The following is a 10,539-nucleotide window of genomic DNA, read 5'->3' on the forward strand; positions in this document are numbered from 1 at the left end:
CCTCTGAGAGCAACTTCTCCCAAACATCCAGGAACAGTTTGGAGATGAATAATGCCTTTTCCAGCATGATGGAGCTCCTTGCCATAATGAAAAAGTGATAACTAAGTGGCTCGGGGAACAAAACATTGATATTTTGGGTCCATGGCCAGGAAACTCCCCAGACCTTAATCCCAAACAAAACCCCACAAATTCTGACAAACTCCAAGCATTGATTATGCAAGAACGGGCTGCCATCAGTGTGGCCCAGAAGTTAATTGACAGCATGTCAGGGCGGATTGCAGAGGTCTTGAAAAAGAAGGGTCAACACTGCAAATATTGACTCTTTGCATCAACTTCATGTAATTGCCAATAAAAGCCTTTGACACTTATGAAATGCTTGAAATTATACTTCAGTAATCCATAGTAACATCTGACAAAAATATCTAAAGACACTGAAGCAGCAAACTTTGTGGAAATTAATATTTGTGTCATTCTCAAAACTTTTGGCCACGACTGTATGTTTAGTTCGTAGATGGAAAGTGAGATTTAAAATATACACGAAAAAGAACGAAAACAGACTATTTACAGACTAATTAACACGGGACAAGACAAAGACACGTCAAGACTGCTATGCCATCTTGGATTGATGTCAGTGGAGGCTGGTTGGAGGAGTTATAGAAGGACGGGCTCATTCTAAAGGCTGGAATGGAATTAATGGAACAGTATCAAACACATCAAACATATGAAAACAACGCGTTTGATTCTGTTCCATTAAATCCATTTCAGCCGTTACCATGAGACTGTCCTCCTATAACTCGTCCCACCAGCCTCCACTGATGGCTGTACTGTTGCTATAAAAGGAAGCTATAGAATTACATTTATTAATGTCTACATTCATTTTTGACATGTTTATTATATTACAGACACCTTAACGCAGACTTTTAAATTATATTATATGAGCAAAACAGTACAATAAAAAAATACATACAATTGTTTTTAGAGTACTAATGTCACGGTGACTACTACAACAACAACAAAAAACACTTAAATATATTTAATTTTGTCCTTGAAACATTTAATTAAAATACTATAGAATGCCATTCATTCCAATGGAGGACTGTTCCTACTAGGGAGTGCCAATATGGCTGACCGATTTGACCTAACAGAAGTTGATTTATAAGAGAATTACCTTGATATGCCTTGATAAAACAATGACATTATAAACGAAAGTCCCTTAAACAGTGGACTTAATGTTTTTTTTGTTTTTCTTCTGATAGGAATATTTTTCATAACAGGTGCAAGGCAGGTGTAACCTCACATAACCTGTAGCCACTCCAGGGGACGACTGGGACAATTCGGCCCTAGAATGTTATCCACACCAGACCACATCACTGCACACGCCGCAAACTCATTATCACCGGTACAGTTGGTGGCAGCAGCCCATGATTTGTTGGACCCATATCGTGAGTTGGCTCAACATCTTATAAAGTCATTCAGAAGTTGTTTCATCTAACACGTCCAAGCAGGATATTTTGACGTGCAACCGAATCCAATGATAGTCATGCATTTTGGGTTGATGTGTAGACAATAGTTGCTATATTTTACTGTCCAAATTAAGGTGACCATATTCTGGGAATTAAAACCGGGTAGAAAAAATTGTCTATCTAGTAATTTTACGATCACCCAAGTTTGGTAGCCTATGCTGTTGGATGAACTTTCTGGCCATGGGCATTGTGGTTCATGCGATGGTTTGTATTCTATTACTGATCACCACACAAGCAAACGAGTTTGGTACAGGGATCGATTTTTACATGCCAAATCTCATTGGATACAACGTTTGATTGTTGAAATACTGGCTTAAAAGCAACAGCAGAGTTGTTTTTTCCTAATGAAGGCTAATCAGGGACGTCTGGTCATCCTAGTCAAAATAGAACTCCAGAATTTCCAGATGTTTTTTTCTTCTATAGAGATGAATTGCATACATCTTTATGTGCACTAACTAATATCTTAGGCTAATTCATGTGGGGTTCAACACCTGAGGAAGTGGAAACTCAAAACCCATTGCTAACTTTAAATATAATACCCACTGCCAGTAGTCATGTGGCCTTTAGGGCTATGCCCTGGCAATGGCCAGTCCACATTTCACGCGCACAACTCCATATCTCAAGGCCATATCAAATATAAAATAGTTGCTATTCAGCTGAATATTGAGAAATACAAATTATACCTACAGAAAGCTGAGACCCTCATCTCTTCTTCAAGGACAGAGGAGTAGAGGAGAGCTATGGGGGTAATGACATTTTGGAGATGTTATAGGGGTAGAGGAGAGCTATGGGGGTAGAGGAGAGCTATAGGGGTAGAGGAGAGCTATGGGGGTAGAGGAGAGCTATGGGGGTAGAGGATAGCTATAGGGGTAGAGGAGAGCTATGGGGGTAGAGGAGAGCTATGGGGGTAGAGGAGAGCTATGGGGGTAGAGGAGAGCTATAGGGGTAGAGGAGAGCTATAGGGGTAGAGGAGAGCTATGGGGGTAGAGGAGAGCTATGGGGGTAGAGGAGAGCTATGGGGGTAGAGGAGAGCTATGGGGGTAGAGGAGAGCTATGGGGGTAGAGGAGAGCTATGGGGGTAGAGGAGAGCTATGGGGGTAGAGGAGAGCTATGGGGGTAGAGGAGAGCTATGGGGGTAGAGGAGAGCTATGGGGGTAGAGGAGAGCTATGGGGGTAGAGGAGAGCTATGGGGGTAGAGGAGAGCTATGGGGGTAGAGGAGAGCTATGGGGGTAGAGGAGAGCTATGGGGGTAGAGGAGAGCTATGGGGGTAGAGGAGAGCTATGGGGGTAGAGGAGAGCTATGGGGGTAGAGGAGAGCTATGGGGGTAGGGGGAGCTATGGGGTAGAGGAGCTATGGGGGTAGAGGAGAGCTATGGGGGTAGAGGAGAGCTATGGGGGTAGAGGAGAGCTATGGGGTAGAGGAGAGCTATGGGGGTAGAGGAGAGCTATGGGGGTAGAGGAGAGCTATGGGGGTAGAGGAGAGCTATGGGGGTAGAGGAGAGCTATGGGGGTAGAGGAGAGCTATGGGGGTAGAGGAGAGCTATGGGGGTAGAGGAGAGCTATGGGGGTAGAGGAGAGCTATGGGGGTAGATGAGAGCTATGGGGGTAGATGAGAGCTATGGGGGTAGATGAGAGCTATGGGGGTAGAGGAGAGCTATGGGGGTAGAGAGAGCTATGGGGGTGGGGGGGGGTAGATGAGAGCTATGGGGGTAGAGGAGAGCTATGGGGGTAGAGGAGAGCTATGGGGGTAGAGGAGAGCTATGGGGGTAGAGGAGAGCTATGGGGGTAGAGGAGAGCTATGCGGGTAGAGGAGAGCTATGCGGGTAGAGGAGAGCTATGGGGGTAGAGGAGAGCTATGGGGGTAGAGGAGAGCTATGGGGGTAGAGGAGAGCTATGGGGGTAGAGGAGAGCTATGGGGGTAGAGAGCTATGGGGGTAGAGGAGAGCTATGGGGGTAGAGGAGAGCTATGGGGGTAGAGGAGAGCTATGGGGGTAGAGGAGAGCTATGGGGGTAGAGGAGAGCTATGGGGGTAGAGGGAGAGAGGCTTGCTCATCACATCAGCAGGGCCCAGCAAGGGCACAGGAGCAGGGCAGACACTTTCATTACAGGAATCATGAGGATAATGCACTTCTGTTTGACCAAATAATGATTTTAGCCACCCCAAAAATAAGACGTTTTGAGTGAGGTCACAATGTAGAATGTGCTCTTTCTACATGTACAGTGGCTTCTGAAATTATTCATCCCCCTTAGCATTTTTCCTATTTTGTTGCCTTACAACCTGGAATTAAAATGTATTTTGGGGGAGGGGGGGGGTTGTATCATTTGACTTACACAACATGCCTACCACTTTGAAGATGCAAAATAAGTTTTATTGTGAAACAAACAAGAAATTAGACAAAAAAAAACTGAAATCTTGAGCGGGCATAACTATTCACCCCCCAAAGTCAATACTTTGTAGAGCCACCTTTTGCAGCAATTACAGCTACAAGTCTCTTGGGGTATGTCTTTATAAGCTTGGCACATCGAGCCACTGGGATTTTTGCCCATTCTTCAAAGCAAAACTGCTCCAGCTCCTTCACGTTGGATGGGTTCCGCTGGTGTACAGCAATCTTTAAGTGATATACCACAGATTCTCAATTAGATTGAGGTCTGGGCTTTGACTAGGCCATTCCAAGACATTTAAATGTTTCCCCTTAAACCACTCGAGTGTTGCTTCAGCAGTATGCTTAGGGTCATTGTCCTGCTGGAAGGTGAACCTCCGCCTCAGTCTCAAATTTCTGGAAGACTGAAACAGGTTTCCCTCAAGAATTTCCCTGTATTTAGCTCCATCCATCATTCCTTAAATTCTGACTAGTTTCCCAGTCCTTGCTAATGAAAAACACCCTCCCAGCATGATGCTGCCACCACCATGCTTTATTTAACTAATTATGTGACTTCTGAAGGTAATTGGTGGCTGCAGATCGTTTTTAGCGGCTTCATAGCAAAGGGGTGAATACATATGCACGCACCATTTTTCTGTTAATTAAAAAAAAATGTTACCATTTTGTGTATGTCCATTACATGAAATCCAAATAAAAATCCATTTAAATTACAGGTTGTAAATCAACAAAATAGGGAAAATGCCAAGGGGGGTGAATACCTTTGCAAGGCACTGTATAGGCTACCTTTCTGTTTAATTTTTTTTTTTTACTATCCATGATGTTGTCTGTCTAACTGATGAGAGAGTCGGAGCAGGTCTCTTTGCTGATGTCGCATTTGACATTGAATGAGTCTTTGAGTGACCTCAGCTCAGCCTATCAGAAAAAATTTTCCGGCCCATCTTGGTCGGGAGGCCGGCTGTTGCCCACTGATCAGCCAAAGGCTCATTATATATTAGTATGGCCATGTCACCTTTCTCATTGTTTTATTTAGTATATCATTGTTTGTGTGTGTGTGCCAACTTTGACCAGTCATTTGAGAAACCAAGGCTATTGAGTCTGCCGATAAGAATACGATGATTGACAGAGTCGAAAGCCTTGGCCAGGTCGATGAAGACGGCTGCACAGTACTGTCTTTTATCGATGGCGGTTATGATATCGTTTAGTACCTTGAGCGTGGCTGAGGTGCACCCATGACCAGCTCGGAAACCGGATTGCATAGCGGAGAAGGTACGGTGGGATTCGAAATGGTCAGTGATCTGTTTATTAACTTGGCTTTCAAAGACTTTAGAAAGGCAGGGCAGGATGGATATAGGTCTGTAACAGTTTTGGTCTCGAGTGTCACCCCCTTTGAAGAGGGGGATGAACGTGGCAGCTTTCCAATCTTTAGGGATTTCGGACGATAGGAAAGAGAGGTTGAACAGACTGGTAATAGGGGTTGCAACATTGGCGGTGGATCATTTCAGAAAGAGATGGTCCAGATTGTCTAGCCCAGCTGATTTGTACGGGTCCAGGTTTTGCAACTCTTTCAGAACATCTGCGATCTGGATTTGGGTGAAGGAGAAGCTGGGGAGGCTCGGGCAAGTAGCTGCCGGGGGTGCGGAGCTGTTGGCTGGGGTTGGGGTAGCCAGGAGGAAAGCATGGCCAGCCGTAGAGAAATGCAAAAGCTAGCCTTTGCTTTCCTGACTGACTGTGTATTGGTTCCTGACTTCCCTGAACAGTTGCATATCGCAGGGACTATTCGATGCTAATGCAGTCCGCCACAGGATGTTTTTGTGCTGGTCAAGGGCAGTCAGGTCTGGAGTGAACCAAGGGCTATATCTGTTCTTAGTTCTACATTTTTTGAAAGGGGCATAGTTATTTAAGATGGTGAGGAAATTACTTTTAATCAATGACCAGGCATCCTCGACTGACGGGATGAGGTCAATATCCTTCAAGGATACCCGGGCGAGGTCGATTAGAAAGGCCTGCTCACAGAAGTGTTTTAGGGAGCGTTTGACAGTGATGAGGGGGGTCGTTTGACCGCGGATATCATAGCAGATGCAGACAATGAGGCAGTGATCGCTGAGATCCTGATTGAAAACAGCAGAGGTATATTTGGAGGGCAAGTTGGTCTGGATAATATATATCCCATGTTTACAGATTTAGGGTTGTACCTGGTGGTTTCCTTGATAATTTGTGTGAGATTGAAGGCATCTAGCTTAGGTTGTAGCACTGCTGGGGTGTTAAGCATATCCCAGTTTAGGTCACCTAACAGAACGAACTCTGAAGATAGATGGGGGGCAATCAGTTCACATATGGTGTCCAGGGCAGTGCTGGGAGCCTATACAGGGGGTCTATAACAGGCGGCAACAGTGAGAGACAGATATACAGAGAGTACCAGTACCAGATCAATGTGGAGCTATATACAGGGAGTACCAGTACCAGATCAATGTGGAGCTATATACAGGGAGTACCAGTACCAGATCAATGTCGAACTATATACAGGGAATACCAGATCAATGTGGAGCTATATACAGGGAGTACCAGTACCAGATCAATGTGGAACTATATACAGGAAATACCAGATCAATGTGGAGCTATATACAGGGAGTACCAGATCAATGTGGAGTTATATACAGGGAGTACCAGTACCAGATCAATGTGGTGGTATATACAGGGAGTACCAGTACTAGATCAAAGTGCAGAGGTACAAGGTATTTGAGGTAGATATGTCTATGAAGGCAGGGTAAAGTGACTAGGCATCAGGATAGATTATAATAAGAGTAAAATAAAGAACGGAGTAGCAGCAGCATGTGATGAGTGTAAAAGTGTGTGTGTGTGTGTTGTGTTGGTATACGTATGTAGTGTACGTGTGTGGGTTTTGTGTGAGATTGCCATTGTAGTGTGTGTGTGTGTGTCTAGTATGTATTGAATATATCATCTTGTGAGTGTGTACTTTCATTGAAATGACATAGAAACAACATTGATTCAACCTGTCTGTGCCTAGTGGGTAGGGTCAGTGCAGATAGACTGTGTAACCATTAATGAACTATTTAGCAGTATTATGGCTTGGTGGTAGAAGCTGTCTTGGAGCCTGTTGTTCTGAGAGCAGATGCTCCCTTCCGTACCTTTTGCCAGATGGTAGCAAAGTGAACAGTCTATGGCTTGAGTGGCTGGATTCTTTGGCGATTTTTCAGGCCTTCCTCTGACACCGCATGATATGGAGGTCCTGAATGGCAGGGAGCTTGGCCCCAGTGACGTACTGGGCTGCCCGCACCACCCTCTGGAGCAATCGAGGGTGGTGCATTTACCATACCAAGTGGTGATACAGCCAATCAAGATGCTCTCGATGGTGCAACGTTTTGAGGACCTGACCTGAGGGCTCATGCCAAGACTCCTGAGGGGGAAGAGGCGTTGTAGTTGCCCTCTACACGACTGTGTGGAATATGTTAAGTCCTGGACTAAATGATAAAAAATTCAAATGAATTTCATTGGAAGCACTTATTGTTCTTTACTCTGTAATGTATCTCACCTGTGGTGCCTTTCAGGTGCCTACAGGGTAAAACATCGCCATTCAACCAGTTTTGAAAGAAAAAACGGAACATTCTGCTCAATTGCAGTCTATTATAAAACGCAAGGGTGCCAATATATCAGACCTCAACTCTATTCTCAGACTAAAAATACTTTCAATGGAGATTCAACATTGAGCGTGCCAGTCCAGGAGTACGCTTAATCTGGGCCGTGTAAATCAACACAGACAAACATCATTCATGTTATTTTTATTGGGCCATCGGGAAAAATGTTGATTTTCCATCTGAGCAATAATTGTTACACACACACACACACACACACACACACACACACACACACACACACACACACACACACACACACACACACACACACACACACACACACACACACACACACACACACACACACACACACACACACACACAGCTCAGGGATTTGGTCAGTCTGAGAGAGCAGAGCTGCAGCTAATGAGATGACAAGATGCTAATCCATAGGGGTAATGCTAATGCTATAGCTCTAAGTCACACACGGCCACCTGCTGCTCATCTTGGGCTCAGAGAGAGAGTTAGAGAGCGAGACAGAAGAGAGGAAGTGATAGAATGTGTGAGAGAGGAAAGAAGGGAATGAAGGAAAGGTGTATAAGAGGAGGAGCAGTACGAAGCAGGTAGAGTCAGGTGTGGAGGAGAGGTGTATAAGAGGAGGAGCAGTACGAAGCAGGTAGAGTCAGGTGTGGAGGAGAGGTGTATAAGAGGAGGAGCAGTACGAAGCAGGTAGAGTCAGGTGTGGAGGAGAGGTGTATAAGAGGAGGAGCAGTACGAAGCAGGTCGAGTCAGGTGTGGAGGAGAAGAGCAGTAGAGTACAACAGGACTCATAAAGGTAAGACACTATAGAGTATATCCCATGGTTGGGAAAGAGTGAGTGTTCGTGAGTCCAGGTTGATGAAACATACTCCTGGACTAGATGGCCGCTCAATATTGACTCTCCATTGAAAGTATCTTAGTCTAGGAATATAGTTGCGGTCAAATATTTTGACACCGTTGTATTTTAAAATGCAATGGTTCCTGAGTGGCGCAGCGGTCTAAGGCACTGCATCTCAGTGCTAGAGGCGTTACTACAGACCCTGGTTCAATTCTAGGCTATACCACAACAAGCCGTGATTGGGAGTCCCATAGGGCGGCGCACAATTGGCCCAGCGTCGTCCGGGTTAGGCCGTCATTGTAAATAAGAATTTGTTCTTCACTGACTTGCCAAGTTAAATTGAGCAGAATGTTCCGTTTTTTCTTTCAAAACTGGTTGAATGGCGATGTTTTACCCTGTAGGCACCTGAAAGGCACCACAGGTGAGATACATTACAGAGTAAAGGACAATAAGTGCTTCCAACAAAATTTATTTGAATTTTTTATAATTTAGTTTGAAAGGTTTTTAATTTGAAGTGAAACATCTTAATTTCAATTACAAAGTATATCTTTTCTTGGTCCTGTGCAGTTGTAAATCAAACAAAGTTTTTAAATGTCAACTTATTTTAAAATAAATAGTGAACCAAGCAAGGGTAGGTAGGTTTAATCTGTGTGTGTGAAACTGGCCTAAAGCATTTGTAAGGAGAGGTCAGTTTGTGCGAGAGAGACAGGAGACAGAGGGGATGTGTGGGTTTGATTGAAGACAAATTTGGATGTGTGTTGTGTGTGTGTTTTTCTCTCTAATAGCAGGCAGTTTGACTGGGTTTTTGAAAGCTTCTCAGCTATCTGGAAGGTTTAATACACCCACAAACACACTGTCTGTCACAGACACAGGACACAGGACAAACACTCAGTTGGCGTGGTCATGTTGCTTTGTATTTTTTCAACTCATCGCTAACTCAATTATAGGATCCAGAGAGCTAAACTTAGTTGAATTGTTTTCCATGAGCCTATTGTTATTCTCCTCTTCTGCTGGTCCATGCTGGTCAGTGCTTGTTGGATGCTGTTCAAGGTGGTCTGACTAGCATTGTTTAATGCTGGGCATACACTATACAACTTCTAAAATCTTAACTTAGACGTGCTCACATTTCCCCATTTCATTCTGTTTATCCTCAACCCCAGGACGTGGGTGCTCACATTTCCCCATTTCATTCTGTTTATCCTCAACCCCAGGACGTGGGTGCTCACATTACACATTGATTTTCTAACCCCAGGACGTTGATCACTTTCCCCATCTTATTCTGTTTATCCTCAACCCCAGTTGTCATGTGTTTATCAAAAATGCAAACAGTGAGCTGCTTTATTAGTGTGCAGACATTATTATTCAACCCCAGTGGGTGCTCAATTTCCCCATCTTATTCTAAAACTCAACTCTGGATCTGTTAGTTGGATATGAGGGTCTAGGTGGTAAAGCTGATCTGACCAGCATGGTCTAGCTGGCAGACCAGCCTTCCTTGTGTTTTTGCTGGTGACCAGCCCCAGGACGTGGTGCTCACATTACACATTGATTTTCTGGTGACCAGCCTTCGTTTCTTGGTTGTTTTTGCTGGTGACCAGCTGCTTTATTAGTGTGCAGACATTTTGCTGTGGGAAAAGCCTCAACTCTGGATCTGTTTTGGATGAGGGTCTGGTGGTACCAGCCTTCGTTGTGTTTTTGCTGGTGACCAGCCTTCCTTGTGTTTTTGCTGGTGACCAGCCTTCCTTGTGTTTTTGCTGGTGACCAGCCTTCGTTGTGTTTTTGCTGGTGACCAGCCTTCGTTGTGTTTTTGCTGGTGACCAGCCTTCGTTGTGTTTTTGCTGGTGACCAGCCTTCACTGTGTTTTGGACACTGGAGACCAGCATAAGCTAAAGAAAACCCAACATCAAGTCACAAACTGGCAAAGTGATGTATAATTACAATTTAAATCCTAAAGTGGATTTCCATAATCTGCATTTAGAATGGCGGTCACAGTTAGAAAGGTACATGAATGAGACTACCTAAACTGGAACAACCATTTCAGTAACGGGTGTAATAAATCCAACTACAGATGGGATTGGTTTAGAAAAATGTACGTTATTTATATTTTTGTGGCATAATATCCAAAGCCTTGTTTCGCCTGAAAAACCACCTGATTGCTTTGGTATTGG

This window comes from Oncorhynchus masou, chromosome 18, assembly GCF_036934945.1.
Source record: "Oncorhynchus masou masou isolate Uvic2021 chromosome 18, UVic_Omas_1.1, whole genome shotgun sequence".
In the NCBI taxonomy this organism is placed as follows: Eukaryota; Metazoa; Chordata; class Actinopteri; order Salmoniformes; family Salmonidae; genus Oncorhynchus; species Oncorhynchus masou.